General features: G+C 42.5%; 1 protein-coding gene across 7 annotated transcripts in view; it reads right to left on the bottom strand.

The window, feature by feature from the left end:
• Positions 1-26,159, bottom strand: part of LOC144694351 (versican core protein-like) — a 234,779-nt gene that overhangs the window by 128,169 nt on the left and 80,451 nt on the right. The gene's annotated exons all lie outside the window — the stretch shown is intronic.

The raw sequence follows: 26,159 nt of genomic DNA, 5'->3' as shown, positions 1-26,159 counted from the left end.
ACTAGCATCACATTTATAGGTGTAATTATCCTGATATTTTTTGCATTTTTTTGTAATCAGGACTCATTCATATACCAGAATACACACAAGGCAATGAATAACCTGGAAAAGTTGTTTTAGCCATGCACCATCCATAATATGGATACCATATGCTATTTTGTTTTGCATTAGATAGTAAAGCAACAGGATTCAGGCACACACAACTGCAGCAGGCCAGCATGTTTCTTTAGGTTGCTGTTAATGTAGACACTTCAGAATTGTTTCTGGATATCAACAATCAGTAGACTATCTCACCTCAGCAAGTATGTTCTGGCAACCCTGGTTCAACAAGTGGTCTAACCTTATTAGCAAATTTGCATCCCATTGCTCAACAGGGATCTAAAGCAGCTCCAAAGGATTTGTGTGTCTCACTAATGACAAAATCACATGTACAGCATTATAAAAGTAGGTCAGTTGGAGGGAGATAGTTAGAGAGCAGTCTACTGGGGAGAAAATGTTTCCTTGTGGCAATGGGTTGCATGAGGAGAAATGGATCAATCAAGGCAAAAGTATAAGTGTTGTACATGGGACAGAAGTTTTCTAATGAGAAGCTTTACAATAACAGAAGAGTAGATTTCAGACATGTACAAATTACCCAAAGCCCCTGGTGCATCTTTTTAGGGTATCTGAATCCTTCATTGCATCGCTGCCTTGAAATGAATTCTCCAGTTATTTGACATGTATCATTGACAGCATTAAGAATGGTTGACAGAGTTTATCAACAGGCAACAAATTACAAAAAAGAAATGGTTAAAATATTTCAAAGACTTAGATTTTTCCTTTGATTTCCTTGCGTACTAGTAGACTGATTGTAATTAGTGTCTGTAGTTAGTGCCTCTCACTTGCAATGCATAGAGCACTTCTTATAGATTTGCTCAGTCTCTACCAAAGAAGAAAGTTGTTACTTTTTTTAATGAATTAATCTTGAGTACAACTCAACTGAGACAGTACAGGCCCTTCTGACATTTTTTTTGTAATGTTGAAAATCTGATGCAACACGTCTCATTTCTTGGGCGGGGAGGAGAAACTGTAACTCACCAACACATTAAGAGAAATGTAACTATGGGAAATCTTCTGTAGCTGTAATCAAAATCTGTCTCATTGGGATGTTTTAGTTTGCGATTAGTTTACATCAACAAACTACTGTCAGTAAGTTAAAAAAAAGCCATCTGTTTGAGAATGAACATATGGAGCGAGCTAGTGTCTAAGACATAGACTTAGAATTTTTGGCCAAATTGAGGCTGGAGAGTCTAGTGGAAAGCATAACATCTGTGTCCTGGGATGTATCCTTCTGAAAGAGGACACACAACATTTACTGACTCACTGTGAAAACTGGGAAAGTGCTGTGCTTGAGTCATGGTCAAAGCAGGTGGCCAAGCTGAAAAATTCATCTGGGCAGGATGCATTTTACTCCTAATTTTCTCCACAGAGTCATAAACATTAACTTACAAGTTCTAGGCACAAAACCCAGTCTTCATTATGTGTGTCTCTTATGAAATGTTCTGTCGGATAGTTTATATTTTCTCTCTTTTTAAAGATGTTTTTCACCTTGTAGAAAGTGTTTTTGTCTGTACATTTGTGTGTGCATAATATACATTTACTCAATTCTTTATACCACCACACCTCATTACACCACATGCCCACACCCCACCCCCCAATTCACAAAGAAAGATTTGTACAAAATGCTGTTCGACTTAACACAGTTTTAGTTTGGTATCAGATATATTCAACTCCTGCAATAATGGAAACATAATAAAATCATTTATTCGCATTTCATGCGAAAATAGGTGCAAGCTTAAGCTTTAGTATAACCAGTTAATCCAGTTACCAGATATTCCACAGTCTTCAGTTGTCCACCTCTTTCTTTGTTTAAAGGGATTATTTAACTGAATGGAATGCATTTTTCTTGTGCACTTTTGATCTTTCATCTTAAATAGTGCTTCCTTGCACAGTTGAAACATCTCAACAAAAGCAACTAGAGTTGCTGTGATTATCTCCTACAAAAAAGAGCTGAATAAATATTTGATCAGGAACGGGAATGAATGTTACAGAGATAAAGATCAAGATTGCTCCTTGGAATACAACAGTCCCTATTGCTGCTGGCATCACAGAAACGTCACTTCTAAAAAATGAATGGCCAGGATTGAATAATGAGATAACATTATATTGTTATATTATTTGTAAAGAATTAGGCACTAATTATGTGGATATATATCCTGAGGTGCCACGTTCACTGTAGCACTGCAGTCATGTGCCAAGTAGCAACGTATGAGTCCACCAGCCACATGCAGAGCTGAAAGAAATACACCCGACAAAACTCCAGCATTTTGAGTCTTGATTGAAGTGTAATTATTTCTAATTTACAGGAACCAGAAGACAGTCGATAGTAGGAAAGGTACATTTCAGGGGCAGATAAACTCACTTCCCCTTGCCTGTAAAAACTCCAACCTATGTTTCCACAGATTAGTTTTGAATTTATTCCCACAAGAAACACAGGTTATGTTCTCTTATGTTGGACAAGGTGAACCAGTTGGTTCTGATCTGCATTATCCAGTTCCTTTAGATTCTAAGAATAGCAATCATGTTGCCTTCCTTCTCCTTTCCAGTTAAGAATATGCCCAAAATTTTCAAATGAAATCAAAATAGAAGGTATAGTTAATTGTATAGAAGATCAACTGAAACTGCAAAGGGATATTGATAAAACGGAAGTAGTAATGGGGCATTTGGAAAGTCAAAATGCAATCCATCAGAGTCAGCATGGTTTTATGAAGAGTAAACCGTGTTTGACTAATTTGCTAGAGTTCTTTGAAGATGTGACAAGCAAAGTGGATAATAGGGATCCTGTAGATGTAGTATATCTGGACTTCCAGAAGGCCTTCGATAAGGTGCCGCACAAAGGATTAATACGCAAGATAAGATCACACAGAGCTAGGGGTAATATATTAGCTTGGATAGAGGATTGGCTAACCAACAGAAAGCAGAGAGTCAGGATAAATGGGTCTTTTTTCTGGATGGCAAGCTGTAACCAGTGGGGGGCAACAGGGTTCGGTCCTTGGGCCCCAACTATTTACAATCTATGTTAGTGACTTGGATTCAGGGATAGAAGGTACTATAGCTAAATTTGCAGATGACACCAAAATAGGTGGGAAAGTAAGTTGCAATGAAGAAATAAGAAATTTACATTGGGAGAGGTTAGGCAAATGGGCCAAAATTTGGCAGGTGGAGTTTAACGTGGATTAGTGTGGTCAGAAGAATAAAAAGGTGACTTATTATTTAAATGGAGAGAAACTTCAGAGTGCTTCAATGCAGAGGGATCTGGGTGTCCTCGTGCATGAATCGCTGAAAGCTAGTATGCAGGTACAGCAGGTAACATAAGGAAGGCAAATGGAATTTTGGTATTTATTGCTAAAGGAATAGAGTATAAAAATAGGGAAGTGTTGTTGCAACTGTACAAGGCATTGGTGAGACTGCACCTGGAGTACCGTGCACAGTTTTGGTGCCCTTACTTGAGGAAGGATGTAGTTGCATTGGAGACGGTTCAGAGGAGGTTCACTAGATTGATTCCAGAGATGCGGGGCTTGTCTTATGAGGAGAGATTGAGTAGTTTAGGCCTATACTCGCTAGAATTTAGAAGGATAAGAGGAGATCTAATTGAGGTATATAAAATGCTAAAGGGGATAGATAAAGTAGATGTGGAGCGGATGTTTCCCCTTGTGGGGCATTCTAGAATGAGAGGCCATAGTTTTAGGCTAAGGAGTGGTAGATTTAAATCAGAGACGAGGAGGAATTACTTTTCTCAAAGGGTCGTGAATCTGTGGAATTCACTACCTCAGAGGGCAGTGGATGGCGGGACACTGAATAAATTTAAGGAGGAGATAGACAGATTTTTAATTAGTAACGGGTTGAAAGGTTATGGGGAGAGGGCGGGAAATTGGAGTTGAGGCCGAAATGAGATCAGCCATAATCGTATTGAATGGCGGGGCATTGCCTACTCCTGCTCCTAGTTCTTATGTTCTTGTGTTCTTATGAGTTTAGACTAATAAGTGACATATGCAAGTCAATAAGTGTGAGGTGATGCAATTTGGTTGAAAAAAAACAGCACAGGCAGAATTTTATGGGTGGCGGGCTTCCCATCCACCATCTGAAGAGTCGGTGAGAACCACATTCCCACTGATGTCAGCTGTTCCACAGCCATTTAACGATCCAAGGAGCATAGGCTGGAGACGAGACTTCTGCACCTAACTTGAGAGGAAATCCCACCACACGGGGAGCATGACCACTGGAGTATCACTGGGAGCATGGCAGCTGGAGCACCACTGGGAGCATGACCACTGGAGCACCATTGGAAGCATGACCACTGGAGCATCACTAGGGGCATGGCCACTGAAGCATCACTGGGAAGCATGGCCACTGGAGCTTCACTGGGAGCATGACCACTGGAACACCACAGGGAGCATGACCACTGGAGCGTCACTGGGATCCTGGCCACTGGGGCATCATGGGGAGCGTGACCATTGAAGTGTCACCAGGAGCATGGCCACTGGAGCACCATGAGGAGCATGACCACTGGACCGTCACCGGGAGATTAGCCACTTGAGTGTCATGGGGAGCATATGCACTGGAGCATCACCAGGAGCATGGCCACTGGAACATTACTGGGGGCATGGCCACTGGAGCATCATGGGGGGCATGGCCACTGCTTAGAACTGCAGAGTTTTTTTTATCCAATCAAGGGTTGTGGGCTTCACTGGCTACGCCAGCATTTATTGCCCTTCCCTAATTGCCCTTGAGAAGCTGTCTTCTTGAACCGCTGCAGTCCATGTGGTGTAGGTACACTTACAGTGCTGTGACCCAGCAACAGTGAAGGAACGGCAATATATTTCCAAGTCAGGATGGTGTGTTACTTGGAGGGGAACTTCCAGGTGGTAGTATTCCCATGCATCTGCTGCACATGTCCTTCTAGATGGTAGTGGTCGTTGGTTTGGAAGGTGCTGTCTAAGGGTTCCACACTATGGTAAATATATATAGAGAGGGTACAAATGTAGATTCACAAAGGATGAGGAAATACAAATACATGGAACCACTTGAAAAATTAGGTCTTTTTTTTATTTGAATATCACAGATTGCCGGCTAATACAATATAAGTGTTTGAAATTAGGAAAGGATCGGGCAGGGTTGATAGAAGTAGATTGTTTAAAATAACTGAGTATCAAGAAAGAGAATCAAATGACAAATGCAAGAGATTTAGAACAAAGAGGAGAAGAAACTTTTTCACACACAGATTTCTGAGCCATGGAATTCACTTCCAGGGTTAATGATTGAGACAGAAACTATCTCCACATTCAAGATTAGATTGGATCAGTAGCTCTTGAAGGGATGTGGACCTGATTTGCTAGATGTGTGGATCTGGAAACTACAAAAGCAACACTTAAAACTGTGCGCAATCACCAATAGTAAAATACCTGATGTTTTCTATAAAATGGTCAGTAACAGAAAGCTGATGAGTAAATAAGAATACAACATGCTCTGGGTGGTTTGAACCACAACTGCAAACTTTCTCACTCTTGCAGCTTATAACATCATGCGAAGCCCTCAAAAATGTTCCTCTATTACAATATACTACCAGCCAGCTACTGCTCTCTGAGATCTTAATTATTATTCCGATAACATACGGTAATAAATAAGTCTCAGATTTTCTTCCTGTCACATGCTGGTGTCCAACTGGCAAAACTTGGCAATGGTGGAGGAAAACATTGGCATAAATGGCATTTGGAAGGTAGTTCATTACAACAAACAAAGAACTTTCTTGGATGGGTGTTACAAAACTGCTGTGTTGTTATGTTTTATGGCTTCGTCTGAACCCACGAATTGTAACTTTCTCCGTGGCAACTGTTACTCTACTTCTACTACGCTATTGTTACTAGCTGCTTTATTTGGGCGCTCCAGTTGTTTCAGAGCAGAAACTGACCTACTTTGAACATCAAATAAAATAAACTTAATGAGTTCATTTATGAAGTTTATTAACAATTCAAAATGAAAATAAATTGTATTCAATTGCCACCCAAAACCTATGCAAGAAAGATGATTAAAGCCCAAAGGAAAGGGATCTGCAAAGTAATGTGGAACACTGCAATATTATTTTTGATTTATAGTAATATTAAATGTCTTCATCGCTGCAGGAGTTCTTCAGGGCAGAATTGTAAGCCCAATGTTCTTCAGCTGCTTCATCAATGATCTTCCTTTATCATAAAGTCAGAAGTGAGGATGTTTGCATTTGATCGCCCTGTTCCATTCCATTCGTAAGTCCTCAGACAACGAAGCAGTCCAAGTCCACATATAGAAAGACCTGGACAAAGGTTTGGGCTGATAAGTGGCCAGTAGCATTCATGCCACATAAGTGCCAGGCAATGGCCATCTTCAGCAAAAGAGTATTTAACCACCTCCTCTTGATATTTAATGTCATTACCTTGATCAAATTTCCCCATCTTCACTATTGACCAGAATCTTAACTGGACCAGCCATACCAATATTGTGGCTACAGGGCAGGTCAGACTCTGGGTACTCTGTGGCGAGTGATTCTCTGCTCAACTTGACAAAGTCTTTACACAATCTACAAGGCACAAGTCAGGAGTGTGATGGAATACTCTCCACTTGTCTGGATAAGCACAGTTCCAACACCGAAGAAACCCTTCTTTTGAACTTTAATCAGCTAGGACAAAGCAGTCTGGCACCCCCTTGACCACCAATACATTGTTGCTGCAGTGTGTACCATCTAAAACATGCACTGCCTCAACTCATCAAAGCTCCTTCGACAGCACCTTCCAAACACATGAATCTATTGCCTAGAAGGACAAAAGCAGCTAGCGCATAGGAATACTACCATCTGCAAATTCCCCTCCAAGCTATACATCATTGTGATTTGGAAATATATTGCCATTCCTCGGTGTTGCTGGGTCAAAATCCTGGAACTCCCTACTTAACAGCACTTTTATCACATGGGCTTCAGTATTCAAGAAGACATATTTATATCAATTTTTATAAGAAAGTTCTCAGGATCGATATGAAGAAGTGGAGAGTGCATTGAATCAGTTCAAGCACTGGGGTAGATTTTCAACATGCTGCATGGCAGGAAGCTGGTATTGCAGATTGGGTAGCGATTATAGAAAACACCCTATTGAAGTAAAAAAAAAGAAAATTGGGCAGTTTTTATAATGGGTGACTTATCCATGATGGCAGTTTAACACCTGGAAGATAGGTTGAAAATATACCCCATTATCTCTGAGTTAGAGGGGCTGAAGAATCAGTCAGCACGCTATAGGAAAATGAAGGGATGCGATGTTTCTTATAAATACTAATGGTTAGATCCTATGATGAGCACATCTGACTACAGAACATGAAGACAAGTGTGATGGCTTTATGTCCTGAACTATAGAGACCATAAAGGTTACATGTTCAATTTCTGGATTGCAGTGAATTAGACCATCTCAGAAAGACAGCTAAAGAGTTATTGACCGGAGCGAAGGAGAGAATTCAGCAGGAGCTACTAAAACTGATCACTAGCCCATAACATCTGCTGATAAGTACTCAAGAGGTGGAATTTTGGTGAGAACACAATAGCATTTGGCTCCGATCCCAGCCCTAGTATGGGCCACTATCTCTAGGAGTGCACAAAGAAAGCTGGTGAAGGGGGAGGGGTGAATACTGAAAAATAATCAGCATTATTAGTTCATAAAGGTGAGCATTGTTATAGATGCCAGATGATCTCCCATAACTAACATGGAGTAACAAGGTTTATAATTGTCCAACATATCTTCAGGGTTCCCAATTTATGGTGATTAAATATGGCATTGTGCTTTAATTACAAAATATTATAGGAATACTATTGCTATTTTCAGATCCAAGTTATGTCATGTGTATGGCTAATGCAGTCTGCTGTGCCCAGATTTCCCAGGTAGCAGTTAGGTTAAAGGTGTGCAGCACTATCAGAAGAGGTGATATCATGTGGCTTTGTACTTGGAGGGCAGTCACAGGGTCTGTGAGCAGTGGGAGGAGTGATGTGGGAGGCAGAGGAGTGTTGGGAAGCGGGAGTCCTTGATTCTTTAACTGATTAGAAGTACTGGAAATGACATGCTTAATGCCTGGAAAGGATGAAACTGGGATGGCAGGTAATAGTGGTAGGAAAACAGTGTGGGGACACTAAAATGGTGTTTGCAAGTTTCTGCATTAGGCTATATTATCTGGAAGAAATGGGAATGGTGTCTTGGGAGTCTGTGATCAATAGGATGTGTGCAGTTGGATTAGGCAATAGCAGATGGGATATTAGACTCTGGAAACATTAGGGAAGGGATTATATAGATTTGGAACTCTTAGGAGGGAAGTGCGCTGTTGAAACATGGCTCAGGAGGTTGGGGCACAATTGCAGAGAGATGTCTTTGGTTGTGGGAGGATTGGGTGTAGGATGTAGAAGCATTAATAAGCATCTGGCAACCCTCCTTTAGTTCCCCACCCATTGGGTGGGGTTGGTAGTACTTTTGGGCGGGGAACTGCAGATGTTTGAGGTTTCCATGATTTCCACCTTTTCCCTTCTCCCACCCCCATCTTTACTCCCCTAAGTTAATGCATTTTTTACCAGTTCTGGAAAGCCTGTTTGGTATATTTAAAATACCTTATGCTGCCATTTCTTAAAATGTGCCCCAGAGGAAAAGCTCTATACCAGCATTCCTGGCTGTGACGTAGGAACTATCTTCAACTCCTTTAATGCCTTTACCACATTTTTCCTATTTCTTCTAGTGTAGTAAGCAATTTAAGAAACTTAAAAAATTGGTTGGTGAATCATGCTGAGGCTACAGCTGAAGGGGTTTTCGTGTGAACCTGCCTGCCTCTCTACTTCTCTTTCCACCTTGTAGAAGCTTTTGGTCATCTGCCCTAATATCTCCTTCATGTAGTTCAGTGTCCAATTTTGTTATTATGTTTTGCTATGTTAAAGTCGCTGTATAAATACAAGTTATTGTTGGCAGCTTCAAGCTCGGGGGAAGGCATGGACCTTCAAGATGAAGGCTTGCAAAAGTGAGAAATGGTAGGAGGGACTGTTGAGGCAGGAAAGTCCTCCAGCGTTTGAAAGAGTTTACAGGCAGGGAAAGGTAGCCAGAAGGAGTGTGTTGATGAGGGATCTGATGTTTACTGATGTTAGGTGTGTGATGCAGCATTACCTAGCTAGTACATGGAACTAGGAAATCAATCAAAGATAAGGATAACAAGAAGATAAGTTTAACCATAATGACAGGTGAACAGACAAGTCACAGAAAAATTGGGCTAGATTTTCACCTCAGTCAGGATGACTCGGGAAACTTGGCAGCTGGGACCCCATTCCAGGGGTTTCTGATTTTAGGGAATGCCTTTTAAGGGTGCAGGCTGTTGACCCAAATTAGCCCACACCCTGCATGCCTGACATGGTTGGCTCCATTGTAAGGATAGGCATGTCCAATTTTCATGGAGTCAGGCCAGCTTTTCAAGACTTGTGGTTCATGGCACCTCAGAGCCCAGAGTTGCATGAGGAGAGTTTTTGAAAGTAAAGTTCAAAAGGTCCTCCTCATGCCCACCACCCCCGTGACAAGCTATGACATCCAAACATCCCCTACAGACCCTCATGCCCCCACGCTAAGCTATGGCACTTCCATGCCCATTCACCCACTATACACTGTATAGAAACAATTAACCCTATAGTGACAGTACGATGTGTAAAGTTTTTTTTTACATATAAAGCTTTATAAAAGCTTTAAAAATGCTTCATTATGTTTTGGTTAAGAGCCCAGGAATCCATTAGCCTAGTGAAATACCTGAGCCCCAGAGAAAGCATTGCTTGATTGACAGCTCTGGCTCTCTGATCTATGCTGTCAATTTCACAATATTTATTTGAGGGTTCAAGTTCTTGCAGTTTCTGCTATGAAAATTTAAAGGGTCTGGATAATTGACACTTTTGTTGGTCTGTAATAAAAATGAGTTTTTTTAAGAAAGTAGAAAGTTATCAATGAATGACTGTTTTATTTTAAAGCTTTTTCTACTCATCCTACTGTCACTATAGCCTTCATTGCTTGTACATAGTACATACTGGATGAATGTTCAGGGAAGTGCCATAGCTTATTACGGGAGGCATGGAGGACCCATAGGGGTTGTTTGTGGGGTGTGGCTTGGCATGGGAGGCATGAACATTGGAACATAGGACTGAGGAGTAGGAGTACGCCAATCAAACCTTCAAGCCTGCTCTGCCATTCAACAAGTCATGGCTAATCTGGTTGTGGCCTCAACTCTACTATCCTGTCTGCCCTCCATAATCCTTGACTCCCTAGTCTATCAAAAATCTGTCTATCTCTGCCTTGAATAAATTCAAAGACCAAGACTCCACTGCTCTCTGGGGATAAAATTCCACATACTAATGACCCTCTAAGAGAAATAAATTCTCCTCATCTCAGTCTTGAAAGGGAGACAACTTATTCTTAAACTGTGTCCTCTAGCTCTAGCCTCCCCCACAAAAGAAAACATTCACCCAGTATCCACTCTATCAAGTCCCCTCAGGATCTTTTTTGTTTCAGGGAACCATAGGGGTTGTTTAGGCTTGGCATGGGGGCATGGGGAGAGTGAGTGGCGAATGAGGACAGGTGAGGGGTGAGGGCTGGAGGGCCTTTCTGTTTTTATTCTAACTGGGACGAAGTCCTACAGCACCGAGGCGAGCCTTTTAAACAGCCAATTCCTCATCCGGCAGCCCCCGTGGCTGCTTCAGCACTTTTTCCCAAGTTGGCTGGCCTGATTACGGCCCGCACCCGCAGCCACCCCCCACCATCCCTCCCAACAATGGAGGTCCCGTTCTTTCTGGGCACTTTCTCCCGAGGCAGGCAGGGCAGGCTGGGAATTTTCCCAACTCCCGCTAACATCGCAAGGATGAAAATCCAAAGTAACAAAAAACTGCAACAGGAAATAAGTGTTCTACTTAGAGGCAGAGTGCATTATTTAAACTCTTAACCTATTAGAGACATGTGTCAGACAAAAGAAAAGCTGGTTGTTAAATTAATTGCAGGCCTATGAGAATTGGCTTCACACTGACCATGCTACCATTTTCATTGCATAAAACTGTTCCTAATGCCTTTTACATTGCTTGAAATCATGCTGCAACTGCTCCGTTTATTTGGATACTTTTACTGGTTGCATACAAAGACAGAATGACCCACTCCAAATGTCAGATAAAGTGTGTTCAATAGTTAGTGCATTCATGTAGTATGTTGTAATAACATTGCAAAACAGTAAATTGTTTTTAAGTTCCTATTGCACTGCTACCATTAATGCTGGAGCAAAACAATATAGGTCTGTTAAGTTCTTTCAGTAAATTGATACTATTAGTTAGTTTTGTTAATTTAATAGGCGAGGATTGTTATCGCTTGTCCTGGTAGAATTTAATTTTAAAATTATAAAATGGAACAGACTGAATTTAAATGGTAAGTTGAAAGAAGAATACAATCTCATTATAGAAACTTCCCAGAGTTAAAAATGTGATCTTGATAAAAAAAAGTGAGGCCCATATGTGTGTGCAGTTTAAAATCAACAGGAGTTCTCACAAGCTATTCATCAATGCTTGGCTATGTTTCCTTTATTTTATAACATGAGACAATTGTGTTTAGACATTTTTTATCTCTTTCCCAAATTCTTATTCCAGAGTATACAAACAAAGTTTCTGAATTATACATCCAGAATTTTTACATCATATCTTTGTTAGTATATATATAGTCACATTATTTAGTTTAATCAATAAATAAGTATTCCATGAACGAGGCAGCTACTTCTTATGTAAATCTTTTTTGAAGTAAGAGAAAGACAGATTTATTTTTTTAACGTATCAATGTAAGCAATAATTGTGTGCTCCAGATGGGAACTGTGTTTTACACCTGCATTTTTGTTGCAGACCTGCTTTAGAATCCAGTGCAGCTGGAATTACAGAAAGACAAATGCTGATGTTCAAGCTGCACCGACGTGATTGCTTTCGAGTTACAATTTGAGACTGCATTAGATCACCGTATATCTTTTCACAGTTGGGTAAAGTATATGCAGGCCAGTGACTGCAAAGCTGCTTCAGTGGCCTCTAGGAAGGACTAAGCTGCTAAGGCTCATAGGGGTTAGATGACACAGCCAGCTCTGCCCTCAATAGGTAAGACTTGTTTTTATTTATGTTGCTGCTGGGCACAGTGCTGCATCTGGAAGTGTTCAGAGAGCAGGTTCTTTTGATGGTGTTATAAAAGCAAAAAACTGCGGATGCTGGAAATCCAAAACAAAAATAAAAATACCTGGAAAAACTCAGCAGGTCTGGCAGCATCTCTTTTGATGATGTAGAGGGTATTGTTCATTTTTCTGCATTGCTACTAACAGCAGGACTATGATTGACAATACAGTAAGCGCTCATCAACACGGAACACTTCCAGGCTCTGTGATACTAGGCAGATGCAAACATGAAATCTTTTCTACATGGTGTTTTCTATTCATTCACAGGACATGGGCATCAATAGCAAGGCTGGCATTTATTGCCCATTCCAGATTTTCCCTTGAGAGGGTGGTGATGAACTGAATGGCTTGCTAGACCATCTCAGAGGACAATTAAGAGTCAATGACATTGCTGTAATCACCTGTAGGCCAGGCCACATAAGGATGGCAGGTTTTATTCCTGCCCTAAGAGACATTGGTAAACCAGATAGGTTTTTACAACAATCTGATAGTTTCAGGATCACCAGTACATTTTATTCCAGGTTTATTTAATTAATTGAATTTAAACACCCAGCTGCTGTAATAGGATTTGAACTCATGTCTCTAGATTATTAATCCAGGCCCCTAGATTGCTAGTTCAGTGACATTACCAATATGCAACTGTCCTCCCCTTAGAGATAAAGTAGCTCAAAGCTAACTTCAGAACCGCATCACCTACTGAAACCGCACCTGGTTGTACCAGGTGACTTCCTTTTAGGTTAGGATGGCACAAGGTTGGAACACTATCTTACTACTAACATTAAAAATATTTCAAAAGTGCCCAAATGATCAAATCGAGCACTTGGGCAATTTATAACAGGCTGGATTCAGGTGCAGGATATGACCAAACATGGATTGAATTATAGAGGTTAATGGCAGGTGCTAAAATGCTCAGATCTTAGGGTACTGTGTGCTTAACATCACATTAACATTCCATGTAATTGTCTTCATGACACTGTTCCCTTTGATCACGATTGATTGACTTTGAATAACAGGAGTAGGCCATTTAGCCCCTCAAGGCTGTTCTGCCATTCAATGAGATCGTGGCTGATCTGTGACCTAATTCCATATACCGCTTTTGTCCCAGATTTCTTAATATCTTAGCAAAAATCTATCAATCTCAACATTACATTTAATAATTAACACAGCATTAATTAGTTTGCGGAAAGGAGTTCTAAACTTTTACATCCTTTGTGAGTAGAAGCATTTCCGAATTTTACTCTTGTAAGCCTAGCTCTAATTTTTAGACTGTACACTCTACTCCTGGGGCCAAATTTTTGGGTCGGCGAGGGGGGACAGGGCCCGCTTGCCGACGCGTATAATGATGCGCAGTGAAGTCCGGCGTGCATCCCGACGTCACCACACGTCATTTAGATTTCCAGTTCAGTGGGCGCGCAGCTGAGTCAGCTGCCCACCCACCAAACTGTCAAAGGCCTGTTAAAAATGAATTAAAATAGTTAAATGAGCTGCCCGTCCAACCTTAAGGTTGACAGGCAGGCAACGAGCCCAGGCAGCCTTCGCATTTTTCATGGAACCTCATCCACAGGCTGGATAAGGTTTCATGAAGTTTTTATAAATTAAATAAAGATTTTCATTAATGTTCCTTGACATGTCCCAGCTCATGTCATATCTTAAAATATTTTCTTTCCTTTATTTAGCTTTTAAAAACTTTAACTAATCTCCCTGAGGCACCTCCATGCCTCAGGAAGATTTCTGTGTTCTTTCGCGCACATGCCCGCTCCCGCCCACCCCCGCACAACCACCCTGACGGGGGGAGAATTCTGCCCCTGGACTTCTCCACTAATACAAATAAAGTCTATCTACCCTATCTGTTCCTCTTAATGCCTTGAAAATTTCGGTCAAATCACAACTCAACCTTCTAAATTCCATGGAATACAAACCTAGTTTGTGTGATCTCGTCTTGCAATTTAACCTTTGGAGTTGAGATAACATTTTCATAAATCTATACTGCATTCCCTTCAAGGCCAACATACCTTTCCTAACATGTGGTGCACAGAACTGCCCACAGTACTCCAGATGTGGTCTAACTAGGGCTTTATGTGGTTGAGGCATGGAATCTATCCATTGGCACTTTTGATTCTTTTCATTACCTGTCGAAGTTTTAATGCTCAATGTCCCTAGACTCCTAAGTCTCTTTGGACATCCATTGTTTCAACCTTTTCACCATTTCAAAAGTACTCTGTTCTATCTTTTTTAGGTCCAAAGTGGATGACTTTAAAATCCATTTGCTACAACTTTATCCATTCACTCAATTTCTCAATATCACTTTGTAATTTTATGCTTCCATCTATACTGTTTATAAGACTGGACAGGCCACCTGGCATTGACCGAGGCACTGAACACAAAAAAGGCACACCTAACCAGCCAACCTCTAAAACCTCCTGATGAACTTCAATTTTAGCTAACAGCCTCCTATCAAATATCTTCTGGAAGTCCATATAAATGACATCCATAGACATTCTTCTGTCCACTACTTTAGTCACTTTTTCAAAAATTCAATCCAGTTTGTTAGGCATGACCTATCTTTTACAAATTCTTGCTGGCTCTCTCTCTTCGGTTGAAAATTTTCAAGGTGTCCAGCTACCCTGGACTCTTGTCTAAATCTCCTGATAACTAATGTTAGGCCAACTGGTCTACAATTCCCTGATTTCCCTCTTTCTCCATCCTTAAATAGTGGAATATAGGCACAATTTTCATACGTGAGAAAAGGCTACAAGATATTTGAACTTTACAGTGTTCAGCAGTTCTGCTGAGGGTGAAATCATGACACTTATCATGGGCACAAAAGTATAATACTGCAGATGCTGGAAATCTGCAATAAAAACAGAAAATGCTGGAAATACTCAGCAGATCAGGCAGCATCCGTAGTGAGTCAAAAAGAGTTAATGTTTAAAGAGTTAACATTCTGACTTTTTGTCGGGGCTACATCACTGACCTGAAACGTTAACTCTTTCTCCCTCTACAGATCCTACCAAACATGCTGTTTCCAGGTAGACAAAAGAGAAAATATTTAGGTCTTTATGAATTAGCTCTCCCATTGTGGAACTCCACCTTCCAGGAGCATTTATTGGGAATTTGAACAGCGATTACATGCTTCTGATGGCTGAAGCTCTGAGCTGGGATCACAAATGCATCAAAAAGAAATATTGGATAATGCCATCTGGGATCTGGTTCGGTCAAACTTAAAATATAAATTTGCACCAGGAAAAGGGTTAAATATTCAAAACTTGCATGTGCTAACAGGTTGTTGATCTTAAGCAGTTAGTCAAAATACTGCATGAACCCTCAAAAGGATATAACCTCATTGTTCCCCTGGCAATTCTTGATGAATGCTTTGCATTGTAATGAGTAGACAGATCACTCTCAGGGAACCTCAAATGGATAATTCACCCACTGGTTACCTCTTCCACTGTCTTATCTTGAATTAATATATCCTGTTGTAGTCCCAATAAAAATCTCGGCTTGCTTTGCTAATTCATCGTGAGCTGATCCAATTTACAATGCCATATCTATTTTCCTCTTCACAGAACAATGAAATTCTGAATCCATTTCAACAATGTAAATTTAGAAGGAAAGGATTTATTTGCACAAGAGCATTTAGCTCTTCCATTAAAGTTAGAACTCATTTCTAAAATGAGCACAATCTATCAGCACTTCAGTTATCAGCAGCACCTCTTCTGTGAAATATTAACTCTGAGAGAATACAACAGGTTTGGATCATTTATCCTCTATGTTTTGATCTGATTTGAATTTCATTATTATTAAAGCCCCTCAGAGTCTGATCAAAAACAGAACCCAACATGCCAAATAATCCAATGTATAGCAGTAACTATTGAGAAATCAGTTGTTTTTGGAAAGGTTTCCTACAATCATGTTCAATGTCAAACCCCAAGAATTGGGGCCACTCTTGAACTATGTGAACTTTCAATTAGGAAAGTACAATTAATTTTATATTAATGTTAAACAGAATTTAGCTCTTTGGTCTGACTAGTGGAATATCAACATAGCACCTTTTTTCCATGGTACGGCCTTTGCCAGCCGATAGGGCTTGTTAGATTGAAGAATTAAATTACAGACCGCATATGGAGTACAACTTAATGATGGTGTGGTATAAAAATTCAATAGAAGCCTTGATTCATTAGGTGAAACTTGAAGCCATTTCACAGATTTAAGTGATGTTAATTACTGTATATTAAAACAACTTGATGTATTTTTGCCAGTCCTTGATGCAAGCAAATTATAAGTTCAAGCAATAATTGCATTATTGTTGCTTTAGCGGCAACACATTTTGTGTTATGTATGGTAGTATGGCTATCTGGTAACTAAATTCTGAAAATAATGATAAAGTGAACTAAATGATATGCAACGACAATGTGGTACTTCAATAGCACCCTTAAGGTAATAAAGCAGGATTAAATCCCTCTAAATGCACCACACTTACATGGGACCATGTAAGTTGATACCTGTGGGAATACCATTACAAGTGCAGCTTGGCCGTCCATTTGCCCTATGGTCCAAGGCTGCCTGCCCTTCCAGAGAAATACTTTTTGCATCTCCCCTCAACACTATTACAAAATGGGTCAGTACTAAACATTTTTTGAATAAACTTTCCTCATTTTCTGTGGTTGGGATCTACTCAATGCACTCTTGTTTTATTTATTTCTGTATCATCTGTCATTAAACATCAGCATTCAGATAATTGAGCAACAAAATGGTCAGGGCACAGAGAAAATACAGATGTGACGCCTGCCAGGAAGTGCTTTGTGCTCCCTGTGCGGGGTTGGGGGAGGGAATTCCCTCAGTCGGGAGTGCGCTCTTTTGCGCATGCACGCGAAAGAGCGCACAGATCTCCCTGAAGCTAAGTGCTGCCTCAGGGAGATAAGCTCAGATTTAAAACTTTCATTAAACATGTTTAAAAATTTTCCCTGCCATGTCCCCTCATGTGACACTGGGACATGTCCATAAGTTTTATTGAAACCTATCTTAAAGATTTAAATACCCTCATGAAACCTCATCCCACCCGTGGATGAGGTTTCATGCTTTTTCCGAAGACCATCAGGGCTCCCGACCTGCCCACCAACCTTAAGGTTGGACAGTCAGGTCCATTAACGACCTAAATTACCTTTTCAATGGCCTCAATAGGCCGTTGACAGGTCGGCAGGTGTGGAGCTGACTCGGCTGCGCCCCCGCCGACCTGAAAATGGAAACTACGCGGGGTAACGTCGGGAGTTCCACCCGACATCATCCCGCATCATTTTACACATCGGTGAGCAGTCCCCACCCCCACTCACCAACCGGAAGATCCTGCCCACAGTAGTGACTACTGAGACATGGCTACAGAAAAATCAGGACTGGGAATTAAACATTGCGGAGTATAATATGTTGAAAAAAGATGGAGAGGAAAAGGGAGTGGTGAAGTAATGGTGCTTATTAGAGATAACATAATGGCAGTAGAAAAAAGTGATGCAACTATCAGAAAAACAGAAATAGAATCCATCTGGATAAAGCTTAAAAGTAATAAAGAATCAATCACACTAAGAGGCTATAAATAGTAGAAGGGAGATGGGGAGGAAGAAATATGCCAACAAATTAGAGAAATGAGTAAAAACATAGAATTATAAAGATGGGGGATTTAAACTACTCTGGAATTAAATAACCAGAAGAGGTGGTCAAGGGTATGAGGGAATGGAGTTCCTATTAGACTCATGTGGAGCATAAACAGTGGCATGGACTGGTTGGGCAGAATGATCTGTTTCTGAGGTATACCAGTATAGATCTAGACAGGTTTCTCAACAGGCCAGGGGGTGCATTTAAAATTCATTGATCATAATCTATTTTTTGGGATGAATAAAATTGCGTTAGTAATGATAGTTACCCCTACCAAAATATGTTATACAGTCACATTAATATCACAATTTGAAAGGCAACTTGTATATTATACTGAAAAGGTAGATTAATGTAACATTAGAAATGAAAAACATTTTGCCCTTATGGAATGGAACATAGCCTAGGAATCCAACTGAGAGGAACAGATTAATAAGGGTGAGTTGGCACTTATGAAACTGAGATATATTTTGCAGTAATAACCTGGTTAGCCTTCACTAAGACATTGGCCCTGAAATTGCTCAATGCCTCCAGTAGGCTCCCAAAATAACACTAGCAGGGGTCCTCTGTGATAGCTTTAAGCTCTGCAACACCCAATTATGCTGGGTCACATACTAGAACATAGCCTCATACATCCCAAACAAAGCCATCAGATGCAAAGAGGCCAGGATTGAAGATGTTGGAAACCCTGTACTTGGAGAACACAAACCTTCAACCCATCAAGAGGCTGATGCACCATCAGAAGCTGGAGCACCAAGAAGGAAAATTGTACTGACCTTGGGATCAGCAGTAGTGGAGTCCTGGGTTCAAGACCTGAGTCACAGCAAAGAAAGAACCTTCTTATATATTGCTAGTTTCAGCTTCCTTACCATTTATTCTCCTTTCAGGGAGCAGACCAGCTAATCCAACACACTGATGACAGCTAGACTTTCTGGCCTGTGTGAGGCAATTTGCATCAGTGATACACTTAGCAAGGATACAATGTATCAAGGATACATTTGTTGCCTATCTCTAATTGCCCTTGAACTGACTGGCTTGCAGGGTCAGTAAAATAAAGTAATATAAGTAAACCAAAGTATATTAAAGTTAACGCAAGGGAAGTAAAGTTAAGACATGGGAGGGCAGCTCGGTCATGTGGAAAGCGTGTCCTGTTAAATGTAGGAAGTCATGGACACTGCTGGTGTCCTAGACGAACACATATGCAGGAAGTGCTGCCAGCTGCAGAAACTTGTTTCAGAGTTTCAGAGCTTGAGCAGTGGCTGGAGTCACTGTGGTGCCTCTGCGAGGCTGAGAGCTACGTGGATAGCACGTTCAGAGAGTGGTCACACCGCAGGCTAGGAGCATGAAGGCAGAAAGGGAATGGATGACCACCAGGCAGTCTGAGAGAACCAGCCAGGTAGTGTAGTCCCTTGGGATCCTGCTCGCAAATCTCTTTTCCATTTTGCATACTGATTGGTTCCTCAGGGGAGTGCAGTCAGAGCAAAGTTTGTGGCACCACGAGTGGCTCGGCTATATAGGAGGGGAAGAAGAAGAGTGGAAGAGCAATAGTAATAGGGGATCCATTAGTTAGGGGAACAGACAGGCATTTCTGCGGCCATAGATGTGACTCCAGGGTGGTATGTTGCCTCCCTGGTGCCGGGGTCAAGGATGTCACCAAGTGGCTGCAGGAAGAGGGTGATCAGCCAAAGGTCATGGTCCACATTTGTACCAATGGCTTAGGTAGTAAGGGGGATGTGGACCAGCGATCAGAATTTAGGGAGCTAGGTGGAAAATTAGCAAGCAGGACCTCAAATGTAATCTTCAGATTACTCCTAGTGCCACGTGCCAGTGAGTACAGAAATAGGAGGATAAGGCAAATTAATGCGTGGCTGGAAAGATGGTGCAGGAGGGAGGGCTTTAGCTTCCTGGGACGGGCTCTGGGGGAGATGGCACCTGTACAAGCTGGACGGGTTGCAGCTGAACAGAGCTGGGATCAAGTTCCTTGCGGGTCATTTTGCTGGTGCTGTTGAGGGGGGCTTTAAGCTAACTGGGCAGGGGTGTGGGAAACAGGAGAGAGTATTAGAGAGGAATACGATGATACACAAAATACTGGGAAAGGTGGATAACACGAGTGTTTTTTATTCATTCATGGGATGTAGGCATTGCTGGCTGAGCCAGCATTTATTGCCCATCCCTCATTGCCCTTGAGAAGGTGGTGGTGAGCTGTCGTCTGGAGCCGCTGCAGTCCATGTGGTGTAGGTACACCCACAGTGCTGTTAGGAAGGGAGTTCCAGGATTTTGACCCAACGACAGTGAAGGAACAGCGATATATTTCCAAGTCAGGATGCTGAGTGACTTGGAGGGGAACTTCCAGGTGGTGGTGTTCCCACATATCTGCTGCCCTTGTCCTTCTAGATGGTAGTGGTCATGGGTTTGGAAGGTGCTGTCTAAGGAGCCTTGGTGAATTTTTGCAGTGCATCTTGTAGATGGTACACACTGCTGCAACTGTGCGTTGGAGGTGGAGGGAATGAACGTTTGTGGATGTGGTGCCAATCAAGCGGGCTGCTTTGTCCTAGATGGTGTCAAGCTTCTTGAGTAGTGTGGGAGCTGCACTCATCCAGGCAAGTGGGAACTAATCCATCACACTCCTGATTTGTGCCTTGTAGATAGTGGACAGGCTTTGGGGAGTCAGGGGGTGAGTTACACATCACATAATTCCTAGCCTCTGACCTACTCTTGCAGTCACAGTATTTATATGGCTAGTCCAGTTCAGTTTCTGGTCAATGGTAACCCCCCCAGGATGTTGATCAGTGATGATGGCCAGGATGTTGAGGTCAGCGAGCAGCGGTGGGAGGGGGCCTGCTCACCAACGCGTAAAATGATGCGGGATGACATCGGGCGGAACTCCTGATGTCACCACGCGTCATTTCAATTTTCAGGTCGACAGGGGCAGAGCCAAATCAGCTGTGTGCCCGCCAACCTGTCAATGGCCAATTGAGGCCATTTAAAAAGTAATTCAACTAGTTAACGGACCTGCCCGTCCAACCTTAAGGTTGGTGGGCAAGCCGGGAGCCCTGAAGGGCTTCAGAAAAAGCATGAAACCTCATCCATGGGCGGGATGAGGTTTCATGTATGGATGAGGTTTCATGTAGGTTTTTAAAAATTTAATAGAAGTTTGATTAAAAGTGATGGACATGTCCCAACTTATGTGACAGTGTCACATGAGGAGACATGTCAGGGAAATTTTATTTTTGTGCACTGACCATTTTTAAATTTGGCGCCAATCTCCCTGAGGCAGCACTTAGCCTCAGGGAGATGTGCGTGCTCTTTCATGTGCATGCGCGAAAGAGCGCACCCTCAGCTGAGGGAATCCCCCTCCGCCCGCACAGGGAGCGCATAGCGCTTCCTGGTGGACGTCACGCTGGGCGGGCCTTAATTGGCCCGCCCACGTAAAATGTCGGCGCGCCCGCTTCTGAACTTGCCCCCAGATGGGGGGGAAAATTCTGCCCGATAATGCCATTGAACGTCAAGGTTAGATTCTCTCTTGTTAGAGGTGGTCATTGCCTGACACTTGTCTGGCGTGAATGTTACTTGCCACTTGTCAGCCCAAGCCTGGATGTGGTCCAGGTCTTGCTGCTTCAGCATCTGAGAAGTTGCGAATGGTGCTGAACATTGTGCAATCATCAGCGAAAATCCCCACTTCTGACCATACGATTGAAGGAAGGTCATTCATGATGCAGCTGAAGATGGTTGGGCCGAGGACACCATGCTGGGGAATTTCTGTAGTGATGTTCTGGAGCTGAGATGACTGATCTTTAACAACCATCTTCCTTTGTGCTAGGTATGACTCCAACCAGCGGGGAGTTTTCCCCCTGATTCTCACTGACTCCAGTTTTGCTAGGACTCCTTGATGCCGCACTCAGCCAAATGCAGCCTTGATGTCAAGGGCAGTCACTCTCACCTCACCTTGAGGGTTCAACTCTTTTGTCCATGTTTGAACCAAGACTGTAATGAGGTCAAGAGCTGAGTGGCCCTGGCAGAACCCAAGCTGGGCATCAGTGAGCAGGTTATTGCTAAGCAAGTGCCGCTTGATAGCACTGTTGCTGACCCCTTCCATTACTTTACTAATGATAGAGAGTAGACTGATGGGGCAGTAATTGGCCTGGTTGGGTTTGTCCTGCTTTTTGTGCACAGGACATACCTGGACAATTTTCCACATAGCCAGGTAGATGCCAGTGTTGTAGCTGTACTGCTCAGATGCATCTGTGGCAGGCAGGTTGGTGAGAATGAGGTCATATCTGTTTTGCCCTCACCACCTGCCACAGACCCAGTCTAGCAGCTATGTCCTTTAGGACTTGGACAGCTCGGTCCGTAGTGGTGCTACCTAGCCACTCTTGGTGATGGATTTTGAAGTCCCCCACCTAGAGTATATTCTGCACCCTTGCCACCCTCAGTGCTTCCTCCAAGTGGTGTTCAACATGGAGGCGCACTGATTCATCAGCTGAGGGAGGGTGGTACATGGTGATCAGCAGGAGGTTTCCTTGACCATGTTTGACCAGACACCATGAGGGTCCAGAGTCGATGTTGAGGACTCCTACGGCAACTCCCTCCTGACTGTATACCACTGTGCTGCCACCTCTGCTGGGTCTGTCCTGCTAGTGGGACAGGACACACCCAGGGATGATGATGGTGGTGTCTGGGACATTATCTGTAAGGTATGATTCCGTGAGGATGATTATGTCAGGCTGCTGTTTGACTAGTCTGTGAGATAGCTCTCCCAATTTTGGCATTAGCCCCCAGATGTTAATAAAGAGGACTTTACAAGGTCGACAGCACTGAGATTGCCGTTGTCATTTCCGGTGCCTAGGTTGATGCTGGGTTTCATTCCTTTTTTGTGACTTTGTAGTGGTTTGATAGAACTGAGTGGCTTGCTAGGCCATTTCTGAGGGCATTTTAAGAGTCAACCACATTGTGGTCACACGTCAGCCAGACCAGTTAAGGACAACATATTTCCTTCCCTAAAGGACATTCGTGAACCAGATGAGTTTTTACAACAATGTTTTCATCATTAGACATTTAATTCCAGATTTCTATTAAATTCAAATTCCACCATTTGCCATTGAGGGATTCAAACCCAGGTCCCCAGAGCATTACTCTGGGTCTCTGGATTACTAGTCCAGCAACAATACCACTGCGCCATCACCTCCCCTATAACATAGAGAATAGTAAGTTAAAAGGTGAAGTCAGACTAAGGGAGAAAGTGATGAAGTCTAAATCAGGGTTACTGTGCATGTATGTGAATACATGGAGTATAGTAAATAAGATTGGGGAGTTACGAGCGCAGATTGCCATTTGGAAATATGATGTTGTGGCTCAAGGAAGGGCTGAACTGGGTGTTAAATATTCCTGGGTACAAGGTGCTTACAAAAGATAGGAAAGGAAAGAAAGAAGGAGGGATGGCGGTATTGGTTAAGGAGAGCATTGCAGTGCTGGAGAAAGAGGACATCCCAAAGGGTTCAAGGACAGAATCAATTTGGCTAGAGCTAAGGAACAAAGGGTACAATTACATTGCTCAGTGTAGTCTATAGACTGCCGACTAATGGTAAGGATGTGGAGGAACAAATCTGCAGGGAAATTACAGAGAGGTGCAAACATTATAGAATAGTTATAATGGGGGACCTTAATTATCTGAATGTAGACTGGGACAGTGGTAGTAGTGTAAAGGGCGGAGAGGGGCAAGAATTCCTAGACTGTGCTCAGGAGAATTTTTTACAGCAGTATGTGTCCAGTCCAACAAGAAAGGATGCACTGTTTATGAAGGGGAAATCATGTTTAACTAACTTGCCAGAATTTTTTGAAGGGGTAACAGAGAGAGTTGATGAGGATAATGCTGTTGATGTGATATACATGGACTTTCAAAAGGCATTCAATACAGTCCCACACAAAAGACTTGTGAGAAAAATTATAGTTCATGGAATAAAAACAACAGTAGCAGCATGGATACAAAATTGGCTGAATAATAGGAAACAGAGGGTAATGGTCAATGGATATTTTTTTGGGCTGGAGGAAGGTTTGTAATGGAGTTCCCCAGGGGTCGGTATTGGGACCCTTGCTTTTCCTGATATAGATTAATAATCTAGATCTTGGTGTGCAGGGAACAATTTCTAAGTTTGCAGATGATACAAAACTTGGAAGCATCGTAAACTGTGAGGAGGACAGTGCAGAACTTCAAAAGGACATAGACAAGCTGGCGGAGTCGGCAGATAAGTGGCAGATGAAGTTCGATGCGGAGAAGTGTGAGGTGCTTCATTTTGGTAGGAAGAACATGGAGAGACAATATAAAATAAGGGGTATAATTTTAAGGGTATGCAGGAGCAGAGAGACCTTGGTGTACATGTGCACAGATCATTGAAGGTGGCAGGACAGGTGGAAAGAGCGGTTAATAAAACATACAGTATCCTATTTATTAATAGGGGCAGACAGTACAAGAACTGGGAGGTTATGCTGAGCTTATATAAGACACTGGTTAGACCTCAGTTTGTGTACAATTTTGGGTGCCACATTATAGGAAGGATGTGATTGCAGTGGAGACAGTACAGGAGAGGTTTACAAGAATGGTTCCAGGGATGAGAAACTTGAGTTATGAAGATAGATTGGAGAGGTTGGGACTGTACTCCTTGGAGAGGAGAAAGCTAAGAGGAGATTTGATAGAAGTGTTCAAAATCATGAGGAGTCTGGATAGAGTAGATCAGAAGAAACTGTTCCCGCTCATCAAGGGATTGAGAACCAGAGGACACAGGTTTAAAGTGATTTGCAAAAGATTTTTTCACACAGCGAGTGGTTTGAGTCTGGAATGCACTGCCTGGAAGTGCGGTGGATGCAGGTTCAAGTGAGGCATTCAAGAGGACAATAGATGGTTATTTGAATGGAACCAATGTGCAAGGGTTCAGGGAAATAGCAGGAGAATTGCACTAAGTCATGATGCTCATTTGGACAGCCAGTGCAGACATAATGGGCCGAATGGCCTGATTCAGCACCATAACAATTCTGTGATTCTGTGATTTCAGAGGGAAATTAAGGGCAGAATTTTCCACTCGTCGGGCGGACACGCGCCCGACCCAAACGAGCGTAAAATGACGCACGATGATGTCGGACGAGCGTCCTGACATCATCACACGATATTTCGGTTGACGGGCATGCACGGGAGTCAGCAACGTGCCCGCTGACAATTAAAAAGCCGATTAAGGCCATTAAAATGATAATTAAATTCAATTTTCCCCGACCCGTCCAACATTACAGTTGGCGGGCAGGCAAAAAGGCCAAGTGGCCTTTGGAATATTTAGGAAACCTCATCCATGGCCGGGATGAGGTTTTCAACAGCAAATAAAAATTAAATATAAATGTTTAAATTTCATTCACATGCCCCTGCTCATGTGACAGAGTCTCATGAGGGTACATATTTTTAGCATTTTTAAAATCTTTCCTTTTTATTTTCAAAAATCTTCATCTCCCTGAGGCAGCTCTGCCCTCCTTCCCTGCCCCCCCCCCCCCCCCACAGGCAGCCCTGAGTGCTGCAGCATGTGTTTCACGCTGGGTGGGCTTTCATTGGCCTACCAGTGTGATATCGCGGTCACGGCCCGATTGCAGGCGGTGGTCAGCTTCCCGACCGTTCCTGCCAAGCCCACTTGACGAGGGCAAAATCCCAGCCTAGGAATCAACCACATTGCTATGGGTCCGTAGTCACATGTGAGCCAGACTGGCAGATTTCCTTACCTAAAGGACATTAGTGAGCCAGTTAAGTTTTTACAACATTCAATGATAGGTTCATAGTCATCATTACTGAGATCTTTTATCAATTGAATTTAATTTACACCAGCTGTCATGGTGGGATCTGAACCCATATCCCCAGAGTATTAGCTCAGGCCTCTGGATTGCTAGTCTAGTTGCTAGTGATTGCTAGTGATATTACCACCAGGCCACCGTCTCCTCCTTCAAATTATAGGGCCTCCCACTAGCCCCACATTCTCCAATGGGGTCAGTGTTACAGGACCCTAGCAGGCATGATCTGCCTGTGATTGTTCGGATCGCAACATAAGGAATTACAGAACTTACATTCATAATGGCATCTCTTGCACCCTCAGGACATTCCAAAGCACTTCACAGCCAATAAATTACTTTTGAAGTGTAGTCGCTACTGTTTGTAAGCAAAGGCAAACTTGAAAGCAAAGGCAAAC

This window comes from Cetorhinus maximus, chromosome 2, assembly GCF_964194155.1.
Source record: "Cetorhinus maximus chromosome 2, sCetMax3.hap1.1, whole genome shotgun sequence".
NCBI lineage: Eukaryota > Metazoa > Chordata > Chondrichthyes > Lamniformes > Cetorhinidae > Cetorhinus > Cetorhinus maximus.
Note: the sequence above shows the minus strand (reverse complement) of the source record. Positions and strands in the feature narration are given on the sequence as shown.